This window comes from Bos grunniens, chromosome 11, assembly GCF_055505025.1.
Source record: "Bos grunniens cultivar Pamir isolate PY7600 chromosome 11, Bosgru_T2T1.0, whole genome shotgun sequence".
NCBI classification, from domain to species: Eukaryota; Metazoa; Chordata; class Mammalia; order Artiodactyla; family Bovidae; genus Bos; species Bos grunniens.
This window is the reverse complement of record NC_141175.1, coordinates 27,319,417-27,330,490: the sequence shown is the minus strand read 5'-3', so window position 1 is coordinate 27,330,490 and position 11,074 is coordinate 27,319,417. Positions and strand designations below refer to the sequence as shown.

Here is an 11,074-nt window from a genome sequence, read left to right as displayed (position 1 = left end):
TGTGTTTGGTTCCCAGCTCTGATACACACCCCAATGAGACCTTGGTCACATCACTTTCTGACTCTGGGACTCATTTTCCCTGCTCTATAATATGAACAGTGAATTAAACCACCCTTAAGGATCTTTCTCTCTATCAGCTCCCTCAGTCTTCACCAAGCAAAAGTAATGTTCATTGACTGACCACCTTGGCTGTGACATGATTCAATTAATTTCATGGGCTCAAGTGATATTTTTATAGCAATATCTATGTCTCATAAGACTGGAATAGGAGCTAAATTAGATAGTTAAATAAGGTGACTGCCTAGAACATAGCAACTGTTCAATAAAATGGCAGGTTTTAGCATTTACACTTATTTGTTGATGAGAAAGGGCTTCCCACGTGACTCAGTGGTGGAGAATCCACCTGCCAATGCAAGAGATTTGGGAGATGCAGGTTCAATCCCTGGGACAGAAAGATCCCCTGGAGGAGAAAATGGCAACCCACTCCAGTATTCTTGTCTGGAAAATTTCATGGACAGAGGAGCCTGATGGGCTACAGTTCATGGGCTCACAGAGTCTGACATGACTCAGCGACTGAACATACATACACATTGATGATAAAGAGAATTAAAATTTTGCTTTAAAAAGTTGTGGCAGAGGCTTCTTGAGTGATTTTGAAAGAAGATATACTTTAAATTGCCATGAACTCTGGAACTGAAGACATAAAATTTTGATTACAAAAGAGGGGCACAAAAGCACCACCAGCCCTATTATGGATGCATATGCATGAGGCAGGTGGTTCCATGTTGCTCAGATTCAAGCAGAATGTCAAAGATTCCTGAGCTATGATGCATAGAAACACTGGAAGTGGAGGGGGAGAAGTGCATAAGAGCAACCTCCTTAAGGGTCAAATTTTTAGATTTCCCAGAGAGAATATTTTTGTGTTGTCTATCAGTTGACAGTGTATTAAAAAGCAGAGACATCACTTTGCCAACAATGGTCCATATAGTCAAAGCTATGGTTTTTCCAGTAGTCACGTACAGATGTGAGAGTTGGACCATAAAGAAGGCTGAGCGCCAAAGAATTGATGCTTTCAATTGTGCTGGAGAAGACTCTTGAGAGTCTCTTGGACTGCAAGGAGATCAAACCAGTCATTCCTAAAGGAAATCAACCCTGAATATTCACTGGAAGGACTGACACTGGAGCTGAAGCTCCAATATTTTGGCCACCTGATGCAAAGAGCCAACTCATTGGAAAAGACCCTGATGCTGGGAAAGATTGACGGCAAGAGAAGAGGACAGCAGAGGATGAAATGGTTGGATGGGATCACTGACTCGAGGCACATGAGTTTGAGCAAACTCTGGGAAATATTGAAAGACAGGGAAACCTGATGTGCTGCAATTCATGGGGTGGCAGAGTCAGACATGACTTAGGAACTGAACAACAATGAATCATCTGTATCTCTTTTTTCTTTCAGTAGGTGTGTAAGTGTATATATACACATAACATATACTATTCACTTATAAATAGTATATTATATATATATATATATAAAATTTCCCCCTCTCTATCTTCAAAAGTCCAATATTTCTGTCTTCTATATTTCCAAATCCTGTCTCTTCCAGCTCTTATCTGGCAATTTCTTTGGCTTCAATCAATGAGTACACATGAAATAAATAACCACAACTACGTAAAAATAATTTTACAAGACAGCAACACTTTTCCCTCAAAGCTCTCTCTACTGCCCCATCTTCTGCTAAAATTAAAAGCAACACAAGCACATACAAAACTTCATGCCTCATTTGGGTGAAAATAAAAATAGGCTTCATGATAATTATGCATAGTAAAATGTCTTGGGTTTGTGATTTATTTATTGTGCTAGAAATGTTCTTTCAGTAGTTAAATAATAGAATCTTTGCAATACCTTCTTTCTTGACTCCACAAAAAAAGGACTAATTAAGTGTGAATTATAAAACAGAAACTAACTTTTATTTGAGAGCCTAACACAAGAAATAAAAGCCACTTGAGATACTCTCACATCTCAAACTAAGATTCTTTGATTATTATTGTACATTGGATTTTAAATGTTCAGATTAGAAAAAAAAAAATCTTATAAACAGATATCAAGGAATTTCAGTCTCCTTGAATGCTTGATGAGTTGCTCTCTGGTATCTGCCTTTTTAATGTGAAAGCAAAAGGAAGGTAAATATTTCTTTTGCATATACTATGATATTATCTCAAACCAAGAACATACAGTTTTCCTTTTCACATTTTCAGCATCAGAAAACATCTTTACAACCAACTTATTCAATTAAAGCCCTTTTTTGTTTCCCTCATCTCCTTGCAAATCAATAAATTGATTGTCTACATAATCTGATACCTTAGAACATAGAAAATGTGCATTACAACAAAAATGATATTACAACATATGCTATTTTTATCTAACCCTGTGAAACAAGTGTGTGTGTATATATATATATATATATATATATATATTCACTTTATATAAAGAAAAATCAAAATATATTATGCTTTATTCTCATGGTAACCTACCCAAGGTCACACAGCCTACGTGGGGACATACCTGATTGAAACCCACTTTTGCCTGATAAGTGTTGCAGATCTCCTGCATTATAATGTGGAGAGAGACACAGAACAGATTTCTTCCAGAAAGACTGCAACTGTGAGGTCTATCCTCTGGAAATAAGAGTTCCTGTTCACCACCCTTTTTCTTTGTTTTTCCACATATAATATAAATCAGAGTCCTCCAGAGAAATAGGAAATAGATAGAAGATAAATTATAGAAATTGACTGACAAATTTATGAAGGCTAAGAAGTCCTATGGTCTGTCATCCACAGAGAGTGGATGACAAGCTGGAGACTCAGGAAAGTTCATGGTATAATTCTGGCCAAATTCAAAGGCCTAGGATTCAGAAGTGCTGATGGGTGAGGGCAGAAGATGGATGTTCCAAGCAAAGAGAACAAATGTGTTCTTCCTTCACTTTTTTGTTCTTTTCAGGTCCTCAGTAAAGTAGACAATGCCCACCTGTATTGGTGAAAGTCATCTGCTTTACTCAGTCTATTGATTCAACTGCTAATCTCTTCCAGAAATAGCCTCAAAGACACATCCAGAAAAAAATGTTTACCAGCCACCTGGGTAAACACCCTTAGCTCAGTCAGATTGATACATAAAACTAATCATCACATCTCAATACCACAATTAACTGAAATAACTACAAGATGTATGTAAAGGGGTTTCAAGTTATTCTCTAAACTAATTTCCAAGTCAGTTTTTTAAATTACTGGTTATTTTGTAGTTTGTTTTTTAACTGATTAGTGAGATAGCTGAGAAGCCAATGACTGTAAGCCTTGTAGAGAATAAACACTGCCCTGCTGATGTAGAATGCTGTGGCAGGCCTCTGACAGTTTCCATTGACTATATTTAAGGCTTTCCTGATAGGAAACTAACTGATAACATCGCACCATGATCCAGGCACTAAGAAGACAGAACAGCATCTGTTCAATCTTATGGTTCATTCCTATTTGGGTGCAAACTGTTTCCCACCAACAGATGCTCTGATCAGTCAACTCTTTTTCCTGAAATCAACTAAATCCACAAACATCCCAAAAGGCTCATTTAGTTCCTGCTGATGCGACTACAAAGCACAATGTGCACTAATTGGCTTCATTAATTGAGTAATCGTGGGAATAGAATGTCAGTACTTCACACACAAGTTTTGCAGCATAAAATTATTATTTAATGCTAGAGATCTCAGTTTTGCCTTCCTCACTGCAAAAGCACACAAAGCACTTTTGCAGTCTGTGAATCCAGTTTTGCAAGCAGTCCCAGGAGAACTCAAGTTTGAAAAAAAAAAACCTGCTCTCTGCAAACAGTAGGTTTTATCTAAAAAAAGAAAAGAAGTTGATGGTTTGGGGCCAATTAGCTTGATAAATAATTATCTAATAGATGCAAATTTATTCACCCCATGTGTACATCAACAAAATGTCACTTAAGTACTTTGAAAGATCTTGTCCAATTTCAATATTTATAGGGTAATCTAAGGAGGAGAAAAATACTTCACTAAGCTCTCCAATGAAATGTTTGTGGGCCCTGAGCACGTATTATCAAGGACATGGGGGTGGAGATGTGAGCAGAAATTAAGAGCTCTGAGCATCTCAGGACCCCAGGGAACAGATTCATTTCCAATGTTCATTCCCAAATGAGAGCCAAGGTTCAAGGTTGAAAATCCTCCACTGGGAGAGATCATTGTGTTGATTCACCATAAGAAAAAACATTCTTCTGCTAAGGCTGTGATGGAAAACAGAGCACTAAGCACTACTTGGGGTAGGTTGGCAGAAGAGCAAGAGGTTTGGGGAGGACACATGGCCAAAGGGATCAGCTGGAGCTACAGAGCTGATGCCTGGAAAGTCTGAGCGAAGTCATGTTGTCGGCCACCCCATAGACAGAAACACAGGCACTCTTACTTCCCTTTGTCTTTTCTACTGGGGGTGGTTCTGTAGCAGAGCAGAACAGACAAGGGCAGAATTGAGGTCTGGAGAGTGGCGTGAATAAAGAATCATTCTCTAGCCAAAGAATAGGTTTGACAACACAGCCAGATCACTGACCATGGTGTGCTCTGCCTTTTGGATAGTTCTGACTGCTAATATGCATGGTCACTATTCACCAGCCAATGAATACCCTAGATGCTGAGCTAACGCTGAGAGTTTCCTGTTCAGTTTCCTAAAACCAGATGCTCTTGCCTATGGAAATTAATCAACACGGCTCTCATCAGACCTGCTTATCACAGTTGCTGTTTGGGAGTTTAACACTGGTTAAATAAAAGATGTCATAGATGCAATTTTATGAGAGGGATCACAATTTCTTTCCTATGAGCAGCCTTTAATCCATAAGAAAAGCAAAATTAATCAAGAGCTGGAGACGAATAAAAAGTCTCGTTGTCTTCCCTATATAAATATATTTAATTCTAGTACTTAACTTAGATATATAAAACACTTTATTAGTTTGTACATAATATCTTAAATTACATATATTAATTTTAATACATTAAATGACTTCTTTCAGTTAGAAAGAGGAAGCTATATCTTTTTTCTAGGATATAGCAAATAAATACTGAATAACTAGTAAATGCTAAACACATATGGGTTAGAGTCCTATTGTGATCTGATACAGAATAGAGATAAAGATTTGGCAAGACAGATAAGAAGCAAGAAAATTAAAATGGGGAAGGTAAGCTTCTTCTCCCCAAAAGCACCAAATGGTAGATGATACTGATGCTGCAAGAGTGCCTGAAGGCCCCACAGGCTGAGGGGTGCCCCTGGGATGGATGGCCACAGTGGCTTCCACGGAGGCTTTGGCAACATCTGGGGCCAGAGCAGAGGACAAGGAGTGGCTCCCAGCTGGGCAGCCTGGTCAAGGACATGAAGCTAAGTCCCTGGAGGAGGTTTATGTCTTCTTTCTGCCCATCAAGGAATCTGTGATCATTGACTTTTTCCTGGTGGCATCTCTCAGAGACAAGGTTTCAAAGATTATCCCTTTATAAAAGCAGATCTGTGCTGGCCAGCAGAACAGGGTCTCGGCATTTGTCACCAATGGGGTCACAACCACTTGTGGGTGTCAAGTACTCCAGGGAGGCAGCCTCTGCTATCCATGGGGCCATCATTCTTACCAAGCTGTCCATCATCATGCAATGAGGCTACTGGCGTAATTAACAAGATCAGTAAGCCCGATACTGTTTCTTGCAAGGTGACTGGCTGCTGTGGTTCTGCACTGGTGCACCTCATACCTGCTGCCAGCACTGGTATCATCTGTGCCCAAAAAGCTGCTGCTGATGACTTGTATTAAGCTACACCTCTGCTGGGCTTCCCAGGTGGTACAGTGGTAAAGAATCAACCTGCCAAGCAGAAGACTTGGGTTCGATCCCTGGGTGAGGAAGATCCCCTGGAGAAGAAAATGGCAACCTACTCCAGTATTTCTGCCTGGAGAATTCCACGGACAGAGGAGCTTGGTGGGCCACAGTTCATGAGGTCGCAGAGAGTCAGACATGACTTAACAACTAAACAGCAACTACACACCTGTGCCAGGGGCTGCACTGCCACCCTGGGCAGCTTCGCCAAGGACACCTTTAATCCCCTTTCCAAGACCTACAGATATCTCACCCCAATCTGCGGAAAGAGACAGTGTTGTTCACCAAGTCTCTCTACCAGGAATTCACTGACCATCTTGTAAAGACTCACACCTAAGTTTCCGTGCAGAGGACCCAGGCTCCAGCTGTGCCCACCACATAGCTTTATATGAGAAAAATAAAGTGAATGGAGGTACCAGTGACGCTGGGTAAAAATATAAATAAAATGGAGAAAGTAAGAAAAATAAAATACAGAAATAAGAATCAAAAGAGAAACATTAAAAAAAATATCAGGGGGCAAGAGATCGTAAGAGAGAGAATGGAGAAATAAAGAAGTTTAGGGACTTAAGGGAAAAAATACCAAGATAGTCTAGATAAAGACATGCAGAGTAAGATAGATGTAGCCAAGTGGAGAGGGAGAAATGTAGAATAAGCAATAAAGAAGCAGAACAATTAGATTGCTAATGCAATAAATTCCTACTCCTCATTATAGAGCCAGTTGCTCACCAGCACTGACTACAAATCTTCAAGGGTTCTGTCACCTTACTGCACTGGGAAAGAAATATCATTGGGATTTGAGTCATTATGATTTATACATGCAAGGAATAATAATTAGTCTCCTGGATGAGGCATTGTTCCAGGCATGGGTAAACATGATAATGCTGATGCCTCATGCAGCTTATTTCTTAGGATGGACAAAATTCAATCCTTGTGGAGTGTGGTAAAGGTTGCAATGGTATTATAATCGGCAACGTCACCAAATACAGTGAGGAAAAAGAAGTTCTCCAAAGAAAATAATGTATGCCTGTGTATATAAGGTCTCATTGAGGATGGGGAAGGAGGGCCGTGTTTGCTGATTAAAGGAACAGAGGTCAAATATAGACTGGCCTCATGTTTCATTTTATAGAAATCAATCAATCAATCTGAAATATTTTACCCAAATAATTTAGCTCCTAAATGGCTTAAATAGAGTTTTAACTCAGATCTAAATAAACTAGTCAATAACAAACAATCTATCATATCATCAGAGTCCTATATTTGAAGAAATAATGGTTGATAACTTCTCAAATCTGCTTGCAATGAAGGAGACCTAGGTTAAATCCCTGGGTTGGGAAGAACCCTTGGAGAAGGGAATGGCAACCCACTTCAGTATTCTTGCCTGGAGAGTTCTATGGACAGAGGAGACTGATGGGCTACAGTCCATGGGATTGCAAAGAGTCGGACACAACTGAAAAACTACAGATTTAAAAAACTAGGAGAATTTCAAGTAGGTAAACTTAAAGAAATCCATGTCAAGACACATCAGAATTCAATTCTAAACACTGAAAACAAAGACAATATCTTAAAATCAACAGATGGAAGCAAGGCTTTCTCAATAGAGAAATACCAATTTGATTTACAGATTTCTCATCTGAAGCAATGCAGGACAGGGAGCAGTGGCACAGTATATTTCAAGTGCTGAGAGAAAAGGACTGTTAACTGCAAATTCCATGTCTTAGAAACCTATTCTTCAGGAGAGAAGGGAGAATAAAAATGTTGTCATATAAAAGAAAACTATGAGAATTTGTCATTTAACATAAATACCCTTAAAAAATGACTAAAGGAAATGCTTCAAACAGAAAGGAAGTGATAAATAAAGGAAGTCTTCCTAGCTTGTAGACCTCCACCTTCTTATGTCCTCACATAACTTTTCCTTAGTGTTTGACTGCTGAAGGGATGGGAGAGGAGAAGGGGAAAGATCTCTCATACCTCTTCATCCTATTGGATCTGAGATCTACACTTTTGACCTCATTTAACCTTAATTACTTCCTGATAGACTCTATCTTGAAAGACCACCAACCTTAATTACTTCCTTATAGACCCTGCCTTGAAAGACAACTAACCTTAATTACTTCCTTATAGATTCTACCTTGAAAGACAGCCACACGGGATTAGGGGTTCACATATAAACTTGGCGTTGGGGCATCAGAAATATTCAGTCCACAATACCATCTGAAACTCAGGAAGGATCTAAGTGAAAGTGAGGTTTCTTAGATATAATCCTGATTCTAACAGACTGTAATACAACACATATGTATATTGCAATACAAAGATCAACCATTAAGTAAACTGTACAAAGCAATGTACTCAAAAGCACCACAAACAAATCAAAATGGAGTCCTAAAAAAATGTTCAAGTAACTCACAGGAAAACAAAGCAACAAAAACTAAACAAGCAAAAATGGAAGAATAATAAATACAGGAAACAAAAAGAGAATTAAAATGGCACACTTCAGCCTCGATGTATTAATTCAAATGTTATGAAGTGAAGTGAAAGTCGCTCAGTCATGCCCGACTCTTTGTGACCCTGTGGACATATCGTCCATGGAATTCTCCAGGCCAGAATACTGGAGTGGATAGTCTTTCCCTTCTCCAGGGGATCGTCCCAACCCAGGAATCAAACCCAGGTCTCCTGCATTGCAGGCAGATTCTTTACCAGCTGAGCCACCAGGGAAGACCAAGAATACTGGAGTGGGTAGCCTAGCCCTTCTCTAGCAGATCTTCCTGACCCAGGAATCGAACCGGGGTCTCCTGCATTGTAGGTGGATTCTTTACCTACTGAGCTACCAGGGAATTTCTATATAAATGGTATAAATAACAATATAATTATAAATAATAATAATTAAAAAGCCCAGAGATTGGCAGAGTGGATTAAAAACTAAAAGCAGCAAATATGAAATCATCCTTAAAAAGGTGGGAGGCCCTTAGTGTGGTGGTGATAAAAATGGCTTAAAAAAAAAAACAACAACACAGGTCTAATCCAATCTATGCTCTAAACCCTTCCTTGAAGTAACTGCCTAAAATCATTTTGATTATGCCTGTTGGTGTTTACAATTAATGTATCAGATAAAGCCTCAAACTACAAATTGGAAAATTTGCACTCTACTATGTCAATTGGTAGTATCACCTTTGGGAAAACACCCTGATGCTGGGAAAGACTGAAGGCAGAAGGAGAAGAGGACAACAGGGAATGATGTGGTTGGATGGCATCACTGATTCAGTGGACATGAGTCTGAGCAAACTCAGAGAGATAGTGAAAGACAGGGAAGCCTGGAGTGTTACAGTTTAAGGGTTCACAAAGAGTCTGACACGACTGAGCAACTGAACGGCAACATCACCTTAATAGATAAAGACTGGATGCCCAGGCTGCTCATAGATGACATTATAGCACTCTACTGAGAAACAAAACTTCAGGTAGTTGCTTGACACGATATCCAAGCGCGTGAGATCTGACAGTGTTTCTCCCTCAATTACCCAAGAGTAATGAGTATTTAAGAGTCTGGCAATACAACTTCTAAGATTCTCATCCTTTTCTTCTCTCAGATAAGGTGTTACCTATATAAGAATGTACACTGGCATGCTAAGATCAGTAAGCATCAGACTTTGAGATACCTCATACCAGTGGTCAGCTTGTCTGCAAAAGGACAACATGAGAAAGCCACATGGCAGATGATCTTGGGGGAATGACAGCATTTGGAGATATCTGACAATATACAAGTGTATTTTTCATAGTTTTAAATTAAGAAAACTATTGTTATTACCCAAGGAGGCAAAGAAAACCAATATTACTGTGATCACTTTATGAATTTAGAGAATTTTGTGGCTTTCCAAAGAAAATTTAAAATACACAAATGTAGCTTATTCCAAGAGAAATGTAAGAATTTTTCATGCCATTTCTGTATACATTTCAAGAAGAAAAAACTAACTTCCCAAACTCTTAAGGACTAAAAGTGGTTACCTAGTGCGTAGAAGACAATGGCACCCCACTCCAGTACTCTTGACTGGAAAATCCCATGGACGGAGGAGCCTGGTAGGCTGCAGTCCATGGGGTCGAAAAGAGTTGGACACGACTGGGCGACTTAACTTGCACTTTTCACTTTCCTGCATTGGAGAAGGAAATGGCAACCCACTCCAGTGTTCTTGCCTGGAGAATCCCAGGGACGGGGGAGCCTGGTGGGCTGCCGTCTATGGGGTCACACAGAGTCGGACACGACTGAAGCGATTTAGCAGCAGCAGATGTTGTAGAAAGGCTTTTGAACTTAAAGGTTGTACACGGAAGTAATAAAGTACACTGTGGGAAATCTGAACCTGAACATAATTGTCAAGGAGACTCGAGATTCAGTGCTAACTCTGCCTCTAACCCACTGTGATACACTGAGCCAGTCACTTGCTCTCTCTGGACCATGAAAAACTGACAGTGAGGACATTCTGAAAAATCGATGGATAGAAGTGCCTTTTGATACATCGGGGGAAATGCTTATCAGAGCATTTGTATTTTTACAAGAAAAGCAAAACAAAAATAGATCTCTTTTCTCCAAAAATCCCCATAATTCTTATCTTATGATGTTGAGGCAGGTTTCCTGATGGGCAGTTTGGCAGTAAGCTGAGACATGGCCCAGAAACAGGACCTCCAATGTTCCCTATAAGGGAACCACCGTGTGTATCAGGGGAAGTGTATTTTTAGAGTTTTGCATTGTTTGACAAGAGGAAAAGGAGTTGTCTCAGTCAAAAATGAGTCAAAGCAAAATGTTAAAATACAAAAATCATACAGTTCTCTCTTATTCCCCCGTCCCCAACATCAGGATTTCTATGAGACTGTTTATGGTTTTCTGAAAACTAAAGAGAAAATCAGTGTCTAGAGTCAGGTTGAAAAGGCAAGAATATATTTTTACTCCTCATACTTTCATCCCAAGGTTGTACCAGTTACATCATGTTCAGAAGTGCATCCTAAAAAAAGTTTCAGCAGGTCTGAATTCTCCATCATCTGTTATTGACAAATGTGTGTCTTTTATGCTTCCCTGTAGCTCAGTCAGTAAAGAATCTGCCTACAATGCAGGAAAAATGGGTTCAATTCCTGGGTCAGGAAGATACCCTGGAGAAGGAAATGGCAACCCATTCCAGTATTCATGCCTG

General features: G+C 39.5%; 1 pseudogene; it reads left to right on the top strand.

Moving 5' to 3' along the window:
* The first annotated feature begins 5,324 nt into the window (after positions 1-5,324).
* On the top strand, positions 5,325-6,285 carry LOC147362766 (small ribosomal subunit protein uS5 pseudogene; annotated as a pseudogene).
* The last annotated feature ends 4,789 nt before the right edge of the window (positions 6,286-11,074 follow it).